At 30.2% G+C, this 17,650-nt stretch overlaps 1 long non-coding RNA gene across 1 annotated transcript in view; it reads left to right on the top strand.

The window, feature by feature from the left end:
* Positions 1-1,289: 1,289 nt before the first annotated feature.
* Positions 1,290-17,650, top strand: part of LOC121118147 (uncharacterized) — a 34,689-nt gene continuing 18,328 nt past the window's right edge. Inside the window, exon 1 of the long non-coding RNA XR_011780015.1 lies at positions 1,290-1,956. This is a non-coding gene — a long non-coding RNA (uncharacterized lncRNA). The remainder of the gene's footprint in view (positions 1,957-17,650) is intronic.

The raw sequence follows: 17,650 nt of genomic DNA, 5'->3' as shown, positions 1-17,650 counted from the left end.
ATTAATTTGAATTTTCAAATTTTTTTTTTAAAATAAAGGCCCCTCCCAAAAAATAATAATATGTATATATAATCTTGCAGACGCCACTACCACTCTGTATCTCAAAATGATAAGGATAGGAATGACTGATGTCGATTCTCAATTCAGCTCCAAGTCTAACAAGGACTTACAATTACACCTCCCTAAGTAATCATCAGTATTCATCTCCGTTTTTCATGAGGACACGCATTTTAAACTCGGGGTTTACTCCCTTAAGAATAAAATTAAAATGATAACAACTTCAGAAGATAAAAAGCACTATTCAGGTTACGACTACAAAAAGTCACAAGCTCGCTTTAAATCATACTTTCTACAACTCTAGTCGTCATATTCTATTTGAAGCTTTGAAAACAAAGTAACGAAACTAAAAACAAAAACCACGTGCTCAATATTTGTACAAGCTATCGGTAGTAGCAATACAATTGCGGAGTCTTAACCTATTTATGACGTTTCTCCACGTAGTGCCGTGACTAGGATTTTTTCATTTGATTTAAATGAACTTTTTTTTTAAATTATACTTTATTTTCTTGATAACATTAATTAAATTTATGTCCTTGTTTTATAAATATATTTCTATTTTTGATTTAAAACTCGCACCACAAGTAATGCGTGTGTCACAGTGTGAGAACCACTGTTCTAGACAATAGGCATGTTGTCCTTATTACCTATCATGCGGTATATTTAGAGTGTCCAAGCAAGCATTTTTACCTGATGATTTTTTTGGGAACAAATTTTTGAAGATAGACATATAATAAAAGTTGAAATAAAAAATAAAGAATTTTACGAATCAAAAATCCCCCCCCCCAAATAAACTCAAAATATAAACCCCTCCTTGTAAAATACATACTGATTAGATCAGGTCGGTGAGGGCGGCGGCGTTGCACCCACTATGGACTTAAATTTTGTTGCAAATTTGTCAAAAATAAAAACTTTGTTTTTAATTATTTTTTGTTGTTGCCGTAATTTTGAAAATAATATTTTTTTTTCTCCATAGTTGTTCAAAAAGTAATTGTCTTTAGATTATAGATGAATTGGTTCAACTTTGTCCCTTACAAAAAATGAAAATTATAAAATGAAATAAAAGTTATTTCTTAAAAATATTTTTATCAAATTGGGCATTTATAAAAATAAAAACAAACATTCTGCACGTGCTCCCTCTTTTGGGAAATAAAAATATGGTGAGTAGTGGTTACCCAAGGCATATTGTGTATTTTATAAAATAACAATATTCCTTAGAAAATGTGTGAAAATGGTACATATCGGAATGTGTTTTAAGTGTAGAACTTGGGTCATTTAATTTTCTTCATTATATCTTTTATTGAGTCGTGTGCTTTTTTCGAATCCTGTGTATGCATGCGTTATTATATTTGTATGTTCAATATTAGATAGAAACCGTCGTACTCTACACATAATTCGGACGAGCAGGACTGACTTACACGCTCAAAATTATACGTTCTACTTTGCCCCCTTCAACGTTGTATACTTCAGTTACAACGAGAACGATGTGATGAGTTGATATATTGAAGAGAGAGAGAGAGAGAGCATTTTCATTGTCTTTTTGAATCGAAAAAAAAAAACAAAAAAAAACACACAAGTAAAAACAAAAAAAAAGAATCCATCTGGGGATATTTCTTACAGAATTAGAGCTTAGCATCAGGAGCAGGATCCTTAAAAGGATGAAAGAGACGTTTGTTGCAACCCTTTTAGGCAGTGGCCTCTTCATCCTTCTCCTATGTTGCATCAACTCTGGCTCGGTTGACGGAAGGAAAATCCATCAAATCTTTGTGTATCGTCGACATGCTCAGAATGATTGTCAATTACTCCTATATAGCCGACCCAGCTTTCAAGGGAAGCTCACATCTGTGAACAAAACTAAAAGACACATTCGGGCCAAAGAAAAATCCGTGGAAACAAGGGGTAAGACTATGACGTTCTTCTAATAGCTTATGTTCTACCTTCCATTTCTTCTATAACTTACTCTTATTACATCAACATAAAGTAGAGTTCATTATTTGTACTCCCAAGAGAGATATAACTTACACATTATATGCCTGTATATACAATTTACATATGTCGGAAAATAGGGCATATGAAATCAAATTTTGGATTTTTTCTTTGCTAGAAAACATTCAATTTGACTACATATTAGTGATGGGAGGGTTAATCGGAATTTGGAATAGACTGTTTTTTCAGGTATCGGTATCGAGAAAATAATTTTTTATTTGTGATTCCGATTCATATAGATTATTATTTATTTCTTGTATTTAACTATTCATTACTTTTCTAAGTTATGAAAAAAAAAAAAAATGATTTAATTTTTTTAGAAAAAATTTAATATTTGAATTATTATCAATGTTATTTTTGAATTTTTTTTGAATAGTTGTGGATTTTTGAAAAATTTTAAGTCTCAAATGGTATATTTGAAATTTTTTACAAAAAATTTAAGTTTTCAAATTTTTTCATATAATTCTGTAGACGCCCCTGACAGCAGCAAAATGGTATATTATTTAAAAATATTAAAGAATTGAAATCGGGGTCTGGAATTTTGTATACATCTGCAAGCTGGAATGATTTTCTTAAAATTAAGAACCGATTACATTGTTATTATTCTACAAATTATGGTCAATGTCTATGAAAAAATTATTCTCATTAATCCTTTGAAGGGGACGCAAAGTGCCCTTAAAGTAGTATTAAAGATTCATTGTCACAAATAAGTAATTATATATTAATAGATTTTATTTAAAAAGAGTCATGTCTAAATAAAAATCTTAAACAAGGTGTGTTCAAAAATTAAGGTGACTTTGTATTTTTAGGAAAAAGTATTTATGTATTCATCAATATTTATGTTTTCCGCTTCAATGTAATCCCCCTCAGTTACAATACACTTGTTCCAACAATTTTTCCAATCCTCTAAGCACTTTTTCGGTATAGCCTTGAGCTCTTCCAGGTATCCAGGGACGTTTTCTTCGTATGGCTTTTTGCAAGCGGTACATAACTTCAAGATAATATTCTTTATTGACGGCATGACTATATGGTAAGGACTTCTGATTCACTACGGCACGGTTTTCATCTGTTGTTCACTTGCTTGGGTGTCCAGAGTTAAACTCGACATTTGCATCTTCCTAGCCATTTTGGAAGAGTTTGCAACACTTGTAAACATTTTTTTAACTCAGAACAGTCTCATTGTTTGGAATTGTCACCATTTCAAGTGTTTTGGAGTACTTCATTTCATTTTTTACCCCTCCTGCGGAGAACCTTGTTTTTTTGTTTTTTTTTTTTTTGTCTTTTTTAATGAAATTTACTAATAGGTAAAAGTTCATTATGGACGGATTCACAGTCAATTACTCTTTTAAATTATTACATATATAACTAAATACCTAAGCAATTTTAATAGACCAAAATTTAATAATAGCATCAATAAATAGTTGCAAATTAAAAGGCCCCATTTTGTAATTGAATTAAGGGGGTCTGATACCTACAAATTGTAACTTGAACAATCTGATTTTGGATGTATTACAGACAAGCAAAAACAAAATCATATATAGTCAACATCCCAATGATCTACATTTGTAGGTTTGTATTTTTGTTAATCATCAACCCAAAACAATGACATTCTTTAACGAATTATATATCTAATTATGACCACATAACTTCTTAGAAACTTTTCATCAAAGTTCTTGGTGTAGAAAGTTGAAAGAACGATCAATGTTCAAAAAAGTAATAATTACATTGAACCCTCCCGTCCTACTACATTAATTACTTTCCTGAGCCCATTATCCCTTACTTTGACCAAGAGCATCTCAGCTTCCACGTGACGACAAGAGATTGCTTTGCTCTGCTAGGAAATGCATACAACATTCCTCGGATGTCTCATGAGCAAATGGATAGAAGTAACAACATACATGTGTAATAAGTATTGAGATCAAATGGAGGTAATTTGAGCTAATTTATTATGACATGAGATTGGTTTTTATTGGAGAAACAGGGAAACCTAGATCCATTTCAGTATGTCTAGCCAGGGAACTCTCTATATATGGAACATTGGAACGTGTACTTTTAGCCTTTTTTTTTCTTTAACTAATTGCGATTGTTTCCTTTTTTCTATTAGTAATATAGTTATGAAATGAAAGAGATACTCATGGAAATGGAAGGTTCCCTGATTACAAATTCCACTATTGACATATTGCATTGCAAAAAAGAATTTTATTCTAAATATTTCTTATCATCGATGTACATACATGATATGTAAATATGTTATATACTAGTGGTAATACCCGGTATTGCTCAGAGTTATTGGGCGTTGACGAACATACCTACTTTACTTTAATAGCATAGAAGATAATTCCCCAATAAACCCTCTGTTTTACTCTCATTTTTCTTGAGCAAACTCACACGTAGTTACTCAATACTTCGATACTCTCTCTTCCAGAATGAAAGAATGATGATTCAGCTTTTTGTATTACATGATAAGCCAGGGAACACTTTAGCTCTGAACGTGCTTTGGATTAACACACTTGTTGCTGCTTAATCTCAATCAAAGTTACACTCATTATTTTATATAATGTACTTCCTTTTTCTTTTTTAATATCAAGCTGGGAAAAAAAGAAATTTTGTATTTCCTGCCTCTTTTTAACTAAGGATATCTTGTTCATTATTGGTCACATCAGATCATATGAGAGGACGTTGTGAAGGTGTGAGTATATAGGTACTGCCAATCTTTTTTGACATGATTGTATTTGACATGTTAAGTCGTGAATTATCGTGAATCCAGTATGGAGGTCTCAAATGAAGAAATTCGCCATATTTTACATTTTTATTAGCTGACAGGCAAAAACGCGTCGAAAGCGTGACAAAAAATTTGCAACGTATGTAGGGCCAATACTAATTCGGTTCGTATTGCACATCAGCGGTTCAAGCGATTTTTCCAACGCTCAATTTTGATCTCTACTGTGAACAACTCGACCATTTGAAGCTGGCGATCTAACAGAAGTGTCCAGCATTGGTGAATAAGAGACAATATGACATCATTAATACAATGCCAGCCTGCACACTTCTTTGATGACGTACCAGAAGCCTTGGGAGCTCGGATGGGATTTTTTTAAGCATCCAACCTATGGCCTATGTGCTTGGGGGGACAAATTTGGTCTCAGTAGATGCCTGTGAAAATTGATTGTCTGAGTTTTTTGCCAATTGGGACAGGGGCTTTTATGATAACGATATAATGAAGTTAGATTGCCGTTGGCAATAAGTTATCGAACAGAACGGGGCAGACTTGGCTTAAATTGAATGATTGTCACACTTCTTATAAAAGATTTAAATAAAGCGACAAATACGAAATTACTTTTTGACCAACCTATTATGAGATTAAGTTACACACGCTCGTTGTTAAGAATGGATCCTCCACTCATGTTTTTTTCTGATATCAAATATCTACGGCGTTCCAGAATACACTAAAAATGACTTTAAGGAAAGAATACATACAAAATATACAGACAAACTTTTCTTTATTCAAATAGATATGTAGAATAAACTATTTATAATTATTTTGTAGTTCTGAGTCAAATTTCCAAGTAGTCTTTTTTTATAAAAAAAGATGGTGAAGCACTCAACCGCAACTTTCCAACTTCCTTCATTCGCAAAATAATACAGCACATATCATTTACCTGGGAAAATCCATTTTTTGACTGGTCAGAACAATATTGTAATACTTTTGTAATGAATAGGAAGAAAAATATCGCTGTATTCTTCGTAAACAACATTTTATAGTACAGAACAACTTAATTGATTTCTAGATAAAAACAACATGAGGGAAAAGGATTTCCTTTCAATTTATATGTATATTGTATACATAAAAAGACCAATTGTTAAAGAACAAAGTCCAAATATTTATATTAAGTACTACATATTAGTGATACGTGGGTTTACTTTAAGTCCGCGCTAGGGTGTTCTTTTCCTGAAATTTCACCAAAAAACCAGCTCGTTCATCACATAGTAATTAATTTATTTTAACCCTTTAAAAAACATATTTTTTTCTAAAAAAAAATAAATCACTACTCCAGGGCTCTCAAGCCTCACACAATAAGTTAGAAACTCAAGCAAATCCCCCCTTTTGCAGGTTTCTATGCCGCACATAGAAAAGTATCATTGAACAATCATTGGGGCATTGAAAGTTTATATTTTTGGGGAAGGGCTTAGTTTTTAAGTTTATGTATAAATGTTCAAAAATCCATTATCAATCATTAAAAATTATATTTTTTGGATAAAAAATTCAAAAATTCATAGTTATTAAAAAAAATTATTTTTTTCAAAAAACAAAAAAAATCCAATTGCACACAAAAAAAAAATTTTCAGAAAAAAAATTCGAAACTCCACACCTATTTTCAAAAAAAAAAAAAAAGTCTTATATAAATTTTTTTCAAAATAAGAGTCAAATATTAATTTTTTTGGAGAACCATTTCAAAAATTCATAGCTATTAACGGAAAATTTAATTTTTTGGAAAAAAAATTGAAAAATTAAATTTCTTGAGGAAGAAATTTCATATAATTAAATTTCCTAGTTAAAAGGAAAAATTTCTTTTTTTTTTTTGGGGGGAGGGCTAAGCCTCTCCAGCCAACTCCCTGCAGACACCCCTGACAAAGTGTTGAGCGTTGCAAGTTGTTACATAAATTGTGAAAGGGAATAGAAAATTCTATTTAAAAATGGTACGTCACACTAAGACAAGAATTTCATAGGTAATTTCATTATGAGTGAAAAAGCTTATGGGCCATTTTGAAAAGTTTATTTATAAGTTTCAATTAAATACATTGAATAATTGTATTAATTTTGTATAGTAGTCAAATTAGATAAAAGGTTTTGGGTCATATCACAAAAATGTGGGCCCCACGGGTTCAAAAATCCAACCCTTGCGTCACTATTACATATATATTAGAATGATTCATATTCAATAATATTATGTAAAATGATAAAAACTGCATCCATCAAATATGTAAGCCAGTCAATGTAATTCTACACTACACAACATTACATATGTTATATCAATGCAAAAAAATTGCACATAACTTGAGCAAAAATGAACACGGATTCATTGCTTGCAAACAACATTTCAAAACGACAGGATCAAAAAGAAACGATATTAATTTTATTATATGTACATATTTATATAATAAATGTATCTTCAAGGAACTATAGAATTAAAAAGGGATTCAATTTAATTGCCATTCAAGGCAGTAGGAACATCATTTCCCTCCTACAATAAGGTCATATGTCTCATAAATCTGCCATTTTCTGATATCACATTTATATATGAAAAGTTTACATATCTGTAGTCCCACTAAACGCAAACAATTCCCTTTCTTGGAAATTTAAATGATGAGAATTCCTTAGAGAACACATTTTAAATGAATTTATACATAAGCTTACATTATTTATTTGAATTTTATCCCCCCCGTTCTAAAAATTGATTCAATTCTATTTAAAATAACAACAAGAGGGTCGTTGAATCTTCTTGAATTGCTTATGAAAATAAATTAGACTGTCCCATTTTTGGGTGAATATTTTTCTCTCCCTACACAACGACCTTTTCAGCAGAAATAATCAAAAACCTGACATTGGTCAAGTTTAAGGCCTCTCAGGCCATTTCAGTTTGGAAAAAATTTGTATTTCATTATTGTTATTAAGTTATTTGATATAAGTATGGATATAATAATAAAATACTGGCAATTACGTATTGATTATAGAAAAAAAAAACTTTATGTGAAATTTGAAATCATCAAAAGGATGAATTCAAATAATTTGTTGGTTGTCAAGACTAAATCAAAAAAAAAAAAAAAAAAAAATACAAGCTTGCTTTATACAGACGGACAAAAATTTACATTCTTTTTTTTCGTATTAAGTCAGATGCTTGAATATTTTTGTACGTTATTTTTTTAATTTTGTTGTAATTTGAGACAAATTTTGAGCGTTTTAAGTAAATACAGACAGTTACTTAAAAATAAACATATTTTCACCCCTGCTATTTATGCTATTGTGCATAATTTTTTATATTAGTAGAAAATACTTTACAGAATAAATATTATTGATTATAATTTTAGAATTATTTCTATTCTAAAATGTTTCTAAAATTTACAACAAATATTTAGCTAAAAGAATAGAGGAATTTAAAAAAACGTAAATTTAAATTATTTGGTTGTAATTTCATCATCCTATTTTTTTGCATTTTCTTTGTTGCATAAATTTTCTTTGTTTCAAAATATCCTCATACAAATGGACCACTTTACATTTTGTACGTTCTAAATTTTGTCTTTCGACGTTCTGTCCTAGTTTCAGATCATCCCATTGTGGAGATAATCCTTGGTTTTAGAGTTTGGTACCAAGATCCTTTATAACTTTGCTTTTGATTATACCTAAAGAAAAAAAAACACCACTTATTTGACGGTTAAATTATCAATTAACGTTTGATTTTCAATAAGTATTTGTCTCTATAAAATCATAGAGACTCTATTTAAGTAGAAAACCATTTTGATCGCAAATTATTTTAAGTAAATCCAGGGGTGGTAAAAATTCCTTATACTCTAATTCGTGTCTCAGATCTTTGCTCACAATCCAAGTCTTTGAATATTTTGATAGATTCAAGCTAAAGTCCTATAAAAATAAAATATACTTTAAAGAGTACTTTATATTATTGAAATGACTTTTGAGTCCAAGACCAGTCGCTAGTCTTAGCTTTGGAGTAAAAGTAAAGTCTTGAGTATTTTTATTGTACTATTAATTAGAGTTGCAAGTCTTAAAAATATTTACTATATTCTAAATCGAGTCTCGAGTCTAATTTTCCACACCTGTAAAAATCACTGGAGTAATGAAAAAAAGATAACATTTTTGTTGATTTGTGTAAGTTAACTATGTCATGGATACAATGAACTCTGAAATGCAATTTTCTAAATAGAACACGTATTGCTTTAACTATGTTAAGGCAATAGGGAAATCGATGAAAAGGCTTTAAAAATTAATGATGAATTTGGGAGATGCTGGAGAAAAAGTCAAATATATGTGTGCTGGGTGAGGATTTTAAATCTGGAACATGTTTATACCCCAATATCTTGGCAACCCTGAGATCCACAAATATTTAAAAAAGTGTGATCATCAGATTCAACAGACAAAACTGTATAAGGAAAAATTTGAAATCTTTGAAATGTCCTCCGAATACGAATGCCGTGAAGTCATTGTTCCTCCATACCAGGAGCATGCCCAAGGAGATTATTGAGTTTACGGAGCTATCCAAATCAACTGCTTACAAAATTGCCGAATCTTTCAAGGAGTTTGAAAGGTCGCAAAGACCAGCAATGAAGATTTATGATCCTTTTGGGCTAATAAGGGATAACAAATTATTGGAATACATCATCAAAATGAATGGACATGTGGCCTCTTAGCTCGCCAAGCTAAACCCTTGGGAGTACTATTGGAGTCTTGGAGAGAGAGTCCAATAAAAGTACATGTAATAATTGTGACTCTTTGCAGGCCTTCATTTTCGAAGGTGTGGTCAATATGAAGAAGAAGTTTCTCATCAAAGCCTGTGCAAGTCTGGAGACTGTAGTTGAAGCTGGAGAAAGTTAGTTTGAGCGATTGACTTTGCTATGAGCCTCTACATTTAAGAGTTAAGATTTCTGAATTACTGAATATATTTTGGGAAATAAATTGTAATATACATTATCCTTCAATTTTCCGGATTTAAAATCCTCACCCTGTAAATATAATACTTACATTTACTTAAATACCTACAATTAGATGTATTATATTTTTATTTTTTCTCTAATATCTTCTGATGTAGAATTTCCTCATTAGCTTATATTAATGAAAAATGTATAGAAGAGTCTTATTTTCCTAACCAAGTCTTTTATTAATTGAACATGGGGCCTCAAAACCAAACAAGATCATTTATCAAGTGCTACGTTATAATTCACAAGGTTTTTTTTTTTTCTCATCCTCTATTATTCAAAAGATTTTTTGCGTTGTACCTTTTAACTTCAACTCCAAGTTGTTTTTTATTTGAATTCTCTGTATATGTTATGGAAAATAATCTATTTCACCTTTGAGTAATAATAAAATATAGTAAATCATAAATAAACAAGAAATGAGGCTAAAAAAATATGTCCCCTCGGGAATAATCTTTATATATACACACAAAGAGAGAAAAACGTATGGAGTGCCTGTGGCAATATTTAAAAAACACTTTTTAAAATTTAAATCCTACGTCAAACAGTTAACAAATTTGACTTACACTGGTAAGAAAAAGTTTGTAAAAAAAATAAAATTTCATATATTTTTTTAACTACCTATGACTTTATCATCACTTAACACAGTAATTAGGCTATTAAAAGGAAGAAAAAAATAAGGTTCAATATGTGTATGAACATTTATTTGTAAAAAAATCTAAGTATTTTTGTTTATATTTTAGCTTAATCAAAAATCCTCCCTTTTGGCATTCTTGCTGCTGGTTTTTCAAGATAGGCAGGTGTGATATCATTCCAAGCATTTTTTCAAAATGTTCCACTTACTTATGAGGCATTTTCCCCGATTTTTTTTGTGTGTAGATGTTTCCACAATAGCTTTTTGGGTTCAAATCAAGAGATTGACCGGGCCATTGCATAATATATAAGAGGCTTCTTTTTTTGAAGAAGTTTTTGCAGAGCTTATATGTATGTGTCGGATTGTTGTCTTGTTGAAAGACAAACTTTCTTCCAATTAATTTCTGTCCAGAAGAAATGGCTTCTGTCTTCAAAATAGGATGATAACCATTCTGAAGGAATTGATTACCAATCTCTCATACTTGCAAGAGAGAAACAATACATTTTAAATTAAGGCTGGCCAAAAGAGGTGAATTTTAACAACAAATAATTAAAAAATATTTTATGGATCTATTTTTTTCACAATAGATTTCATCGGGTTAAACTAAAAATATTGATAAAATCATAAACATTCATGAAAATGACGAAAAAGTATTTTTTTCCGAAAAAATTCTTGCCAGTGTACTTATAAGTTGAATTTATATATCGTAATAAATGTAGATATTTTCATAATAAAATGTAAAAATTACATTTGTTATAAAAAGCAATCCCATATTTGCAAATAGGCTTTAAAGTATGCTACACAATAAATGGGCATATTGATGTGCACATATTTATAATTTAAGGTAATTACTCATATTAATTTCAGCCCTCCTAAATATAATTAGATAATTATTATTGTGGGAAGGATCAGAGAGTTATGTATTTCAAACCATTGATAACCTTACTAATGCATTATTTGACCTATTGACGAGCCTTTTCATCGTTGTGCCAAACCAATCATACCTAAGTACTAAAGTAAATCAATTTCCATAGTATACTTTGGTGTCTATATAAAATATTTATTTGTTAAAAGTTATTTTTCTTTTTCAATAAAAACATGTTTATCAAAAATAAGGAGGAACGAATCACTCCACTGTTGCCTTTATTTTTCATAAGGGATCAACGGTTGTATCAAGATAGTGAAAGTTTGACATGCATTATAACTTCTTGTAATTCGTAGATGTATCAATTATTCCTTTTTTCGGGTTAATATTTTTCTCCGCCTGCATAAATACCTTTAAAGCTGGGAAAAATAAAAACTGACTTTAGTTAAGTTACAGGGCTATTTTTGTGTGAAAAAATTATTTGTTTTTGGGTCAAAATTAGCTATTTTTAGGCCTCTTGTACAGTTGCAGGGGTTTTAGACCATTCCTAGCATATTAAATCACTTCTAGTTTGTAAAAATGGTATTTTTGGGTCGAAATTGGCCACGTTTATGCCTCTTGTACAGGTCCTACCCTAATATGATCCTATATGTAAAAAGTTGCACTTTTTATAGTATTTAGTATTTGGTTTATCAGTTCAAAATATTGTGTACCTTGTTTTTAATATTTAAGAGTTGTGCTCAATGATTGGGGGTTTCTTTGTTTATCCACCATAAAATATCAAAGTATAACCTTAGGATTGATACTTGTTAAGCATTAAGGAGGAACAATATCTTTTGTTAGGCTTAAAAAAATAGAGAAACCACAAATTACATTTTAGAACCCTTAAATTTAAGACCAATTTTTACTCATAGTATCCTGTTTAGGAAAGTACAAAAGGCCTAAAAATATGACCAATTTTGAAGCAAAAATACAATTTTTTTGACTTGTGAGGGATCCACAAGATTAAATATATATATATTTTTTTAAGGGGGAGGGGGAAATTGAAATTTTTAGAAAAAAAAATTTGGTAATTAAATGTTCTGGAAAAAATTTAAAAAATTAAATTTTTTGCAAAAAAAAAAATTTAAAGTTCACAAAGATTAAATATTTTGTAACAAAATTTAAAAACTCAACAGCTATTCTCAAACAATTAAATTTTTTGCAAAAAATAAAAAAAACCCATAATAATTCAAAAAATATATTTTTTTTTAAATTTCAAAAATGTACAACTGTGCAAAAAAAAAATTGTTTGAAAAAGAATTTCAAAAATTAAATTTCTTACCTTTATTTTCGCGTAAAAAAATTTCATCCTGAGAAAAAAAAATCTAGTAAAAAGCAAAAATTCCTTTTTTTTTTTTGGGGGGGGGTCAGCCCCTCCAGCCTACCTCCTGCGGAAGTCCCTGCTTGTACTACGCTGATAATGATCTATGATTCATCAAACTTTGTCAAAGTCAATTTTTTTATTATCTCCAACAGAAAAAGTTATTGTACAGACAGAGAAAAATATCAAGCCGAAAACGGGACAGCCTAGTACATGTTATAGACAGTAAAATATTCAACGACCTTTTATAAACTTGAAAATAATTCATTTTCACTGTAAGATAATTTTTGAAAGGTAGTACACCTGTGTTGAACAGGTACTTGAACAAAATATTTGTATACATTTGTAAATATTTATCAAATTCGTCACAGTAATTTGACTTTATTTTTTTTTTGGATAAATGCGACATTCAAATTTTCATTGTATAAATGAAGTGTATGTAAATAAAAAAATATATATTTTATTTAAAAAAAACCTCTTTAATTTGAATTACTATTTATACATTATAATGTATGTATACATAGATGTTCTATGAAGTGAACTTCCTGTTTCAATATTTCACAGATCTTAATCGAATATCCTGGCTCATGAATACTGTTTCATGATGCGTTTCTTGGATTAGTTAATTAATTAAATGTGTTTATTTAAGGGCGTCCATAATTTAAGGGATAAATTTGTTTGTACGAATTTGACTTCAGGAAATGTCATTAAGTGGGTCGGTCTTTCTTTACTAATGTTTATTTTTTATATCGAGCAATTCAACATTTGCTCAAAAATGTGGCAATAAAAGATTGTAAAACTAATAACATTTTTTACAAATACATACATAGTCCCTAATAAAATGCACTTCAAATTACATAACAAATATGCGAGTTAAATGAAAAATGATTCTTAATAACATATGTGATGTCAACATAAAAGCATGCTGAGGTAAAAAATAAGAAAACAAATCTTTTTCTAGCTATTTTCTTATTCATAATTATTTTTACAAACCAGTATCCTAACATATATCAGGTAAATATTATTTGTCAGTATTAAATTACTATAGTAAAGGCTTTGAACTTTTCCATAAATGCTCTTCACCTAAAATATAAGACTTACACGTCAGAGTTTGTTTTAATGTAAGCCTATCTTTCTTTATGTTTAAAATTGTATATTGAAATTTGGTCACACTTAATAAAACAGTTTAAACTGCGGCTTCCACCCTCACGAGTAAAAAAACGTTAATATAATTTAAAGCCTTTTAGCTTACGGACCGATTTTCATGAAAACAATTTCAGCCTTATTTTATAATAACACGTCACATATGTAATTTCAAAATGTAGCTGAAATAAACAATGATGCTAATCAGTAGCTGTTTTTAGCACTCCCCAGTTTTTTGTTTTTTTGAGTTGGCAATCTTCAGAGTGAATTTTCTTTTCCTAAACTGTTATCATTATTATTCAATTCCTCAGAAGTGAACTTATTTTTATATACAAGCTATCGTTGAACATTTGTATGTCCGAAAAATAGGACTCAGGATTTGTTCGAAAGTTATAAGTGTAAGTACTTGTTGGACTCAGGATAGAATTGAAAATCGACAAAGGATTAATTCCTGCCAATATCCTATTTTCTTTCATTATCGCTCTTTTTGTCACAACTCTTTGTAGATGATCTAATGAAACGTCATGACAGCTAAACTGATCTTCTTCAAAAATTCTTTAAATTGTCAGGGTTACCATGTTGATTTTTGGTTTCTTTTTTTATCATTCTAAAAAAACATACACAAGTATTTATACAGAGGCCTATTGTCAACTTTTTCTAGGTGTCTCGTCGTACATTTGTAGAATAATTCTAAAAACCTATTTTCAAGGATAAGTAGATGATCTTGTGGAGGCTAAAGTAAATTTTCCTACTACAAAGAAATTCAGATATTAGGAGAGTCGGAAGATTTAATACTTTGGATGAGTACTTTTTACAAGGACATATACCGGGTGCGGCAAACAATTCTTTACACTTACAATCTAAAACTTTATCAAGTTGTATTTCAGCAACCAGTTGTAATAGGGTATTTTAATAAAATAAGAATAGCTAATATGATGTTTTGGCTACCCTAATAATGTATGTAGCCTCCTTGACAGTAATGATTGCTTCCAGGCGGCCAAAGAAGTCCTTGCACCAATTTTGGATCTAGTCCTCAGACATGAAATCCCAGTGCTGTTTGATGGATTACTTGAGGTTGTTGATATGTGAGTGATGGACAGTGCAGGCCTTGGACTCAACATGCACCCAAAAAGTGAAATCCAATGGTTTAGCATCTTTGGCTAGAAAGGCAAGTTGTCCTCCAACCACTTCTTGGCTTTTTTGGACGTGTATGAAGGTGCACCATACTGCCGGAACATCACATTCATGTCAGGGTAGTTGGTCTAGATCCCCAACTACTTTGCAATCTCCCTTCGTTTCTTCCCACTGCCCAAATGTGCACTGACCGAAATTCGTTGTTCAAGTTCAGATGACATTTTCTCGGCTTCTTAGATACTTAGGAAGATATAGTTTTTTTTTTGTTTATTTCATTTTTTGTTTATCTTTAGTATATGACCGGAACAATTTTAAGCATACGCAAAAACCTTGATTTATGTAGCAAAAATGAAGTGAAAGATTTTTTTTTGCCACAACCGGTATATCGCATAAACTTTAAGTTTTCAAAATGAAAAGGAGCGTACAATATTCTTGTCTTAGGTTTTTGTATCAGAAATGTATTGAAGTTCAGTGTTGAAATTGTAAATTTTATAAAAAGGAAACAATTAAATCCAAATATAATTAGATAAACAAATGAGTTGTTATATATCATTTTATGTACCTCTTATTGACTCTTTCATCACTAAAATTAAATTCAAATCAATACTGCAGCTGGACTATACTTTTTAGAACTAAATACATTTTGTGAATGAAACCCTATTTATTTATACATCAAATAAGCTCCTTTGACGTAAAAACAATGGAAAAACTAGGCGTTATTCCTTTTCAAACAAAAACCTTAAAATATGAGGTATAAAAATTTGATTAAACCTTTCATTTTATCTAAATTGGTTGATCAAATATAAAATATAAACACATATTTGAAATAAATACAAAAATTTGCAAAGAATAAACTAACTTTGATGTGAGTTTTTGATTCTTTTCTTATTCAAAAGTTGGATTAATTCCAATGAAAAGGGTAAAAATACTCAAAAATTTCAAATCGCATGTTATCAAAAAAACAGATTTTATAGAAAAAAAAAAAATTACAGAATAGTGATCAACTTGTCATTTACTACGAGGATTAAATATGGAACTATATGGAAAAGATTTTCGAAAAAGTAAAATTGTTATTGACTTGTGTTTTCTGTTTTTCTCACAAAATCTCATATGTATTGAATGACATTCTGTTTTGTAGAGTCTTTAAAATTATTTCTCTGGTATATGTATTTACATATGTAGTTCCAACAAAAAATAGGTTGTTGATATATGTAGGTGAAAACATGTATTGATCCTTCTAAATGGATATATTTATCCTTTGAACTCTTTATTTGCAAACATACGTAGTTCTACGTAAGTACATTTTGCCCTTGAAATAAGTCATAGAGGGCTTATTTGATATGGAAGATTAATCATACGTTTGAAGACAAGGTATATGTAATAACACGTTTTCACCTTTATTAGTCATAACACATGGGAACAATTATGGGAGGGGAAAGGGGGATTTAGTACAAATGAATTGAAGAGAATATTCAAATTTATCTATGAGCGCGGAATCCAAAATGGATCTTGGTTTTTCTCTCAGTCATTTGGGATCACTTAAAAAATACAAAATAGAAGAAGAATAATAGTCCCGAATTACTGTAATCCCAGGTATTTCAGAATTCAGATGACCGAGAGAAAAACTTAAATCTGTTTTAGTTTCTGCCCTCAATAATAAACTCCTTTTTTGGGTTGAATTCATGTTTAAAAAATGAGTGTTCCCCTGTGTATTTCAACGTCCATAGTCATATTTATATATATGTAAGTACATTAGTCAGTAACTACATTTTTTTATATTTTCTCATAAAGCAAAAATACCTTTTCTACTGGGAATAAAAAAATGACTTTGGCAAAGTTTGAGTCCTCCCATGCCATTTTTAGCGTAATATATGCCATTTCGAGGTAGTAAATATCATTTGATTTGAAAAAAAAAAAAAATATATATATATATATTTGGGTAAAAATTGCCATTTGTGGGCCTCTTGTTAATATGATAGTATAAATCAAAAAATGTAATTTAATTTTAGGGGTATACCATCTACAAAATATTGATCTCCGGTTTCTCTGTTTTATCAAACAGCATATAGGATAATGTTCTTTTCTTTTTGTTCAACAAGTATCACTTCAACTAGGGTTTGACTTTGATATGTTATGTTTGATAAAAAAAAGGAACCATAAATCTTTGACCATGCCATAAAACATTAAAGAGATGGTGCACAATATTTTTATCTGATAAAAGGATACTAATAAACATAAAAATTACAATTTTTTATTCATAGCATCATGTTTGGCACGGTGGTACAAGAAGCTTAAAAATAGGCAGTTTTGACCCAAAAATACAATTATTTTGAAAGTAAAATGTCTTGTACCATCCTAAAAATGGCATGAGAGGCCTGTAACTATGCCAAAGTCAATTTTTAAATCGTCCTTAACAGAAAAGGTCTTTATGCAGGCAGAGAAAAATATTAGGCTGTTCCGAAGTGATTGAGATAGGTTTGTTTAGTTCTGTGACCGATTTTTCATCAGTAAGCTGAAGTACATGTTCCAGAATTATGAGTTCGATACCCATAAAGACATCATACGCGGCATTCTGCGGGTGATGAAGTTAGTGAACGAATAGAAGCTCTCCAGGCAATTGTGGGAGTTGGAAACCCATTGCCATGACGTTATCCGAGTGGAAGAGACTATGTGGCATGATTGATTACTTATTCTTAAACTTTTAAATGAAATTTCTTGTCTTACTGGGACAGTCTCAATCATTTCAGAACAACCTAATAATAGC

This window comes from Lepeophtheirus salmonis, chromosome 5, assembly GCF_016086655.4.
Source record: "Lepeophtheirus salmonis chromosome 5, UVic_Lsal_1.4, whole genome shotgun sequence".
In the NCBI taxonomy this organism is placed as follows: Eukaryota; Metazoa; Arthropoda; class Copepoda; order Siphonostomatoida; family Caligidae; genus Lepeophtheirus; species Lepeophtheirus salmonis.
The sequence above is the reverse complement of the archived record's forward strand: the minus strand, read 5'-3'. Positions and strand labels throughout refer to the sequence as shown.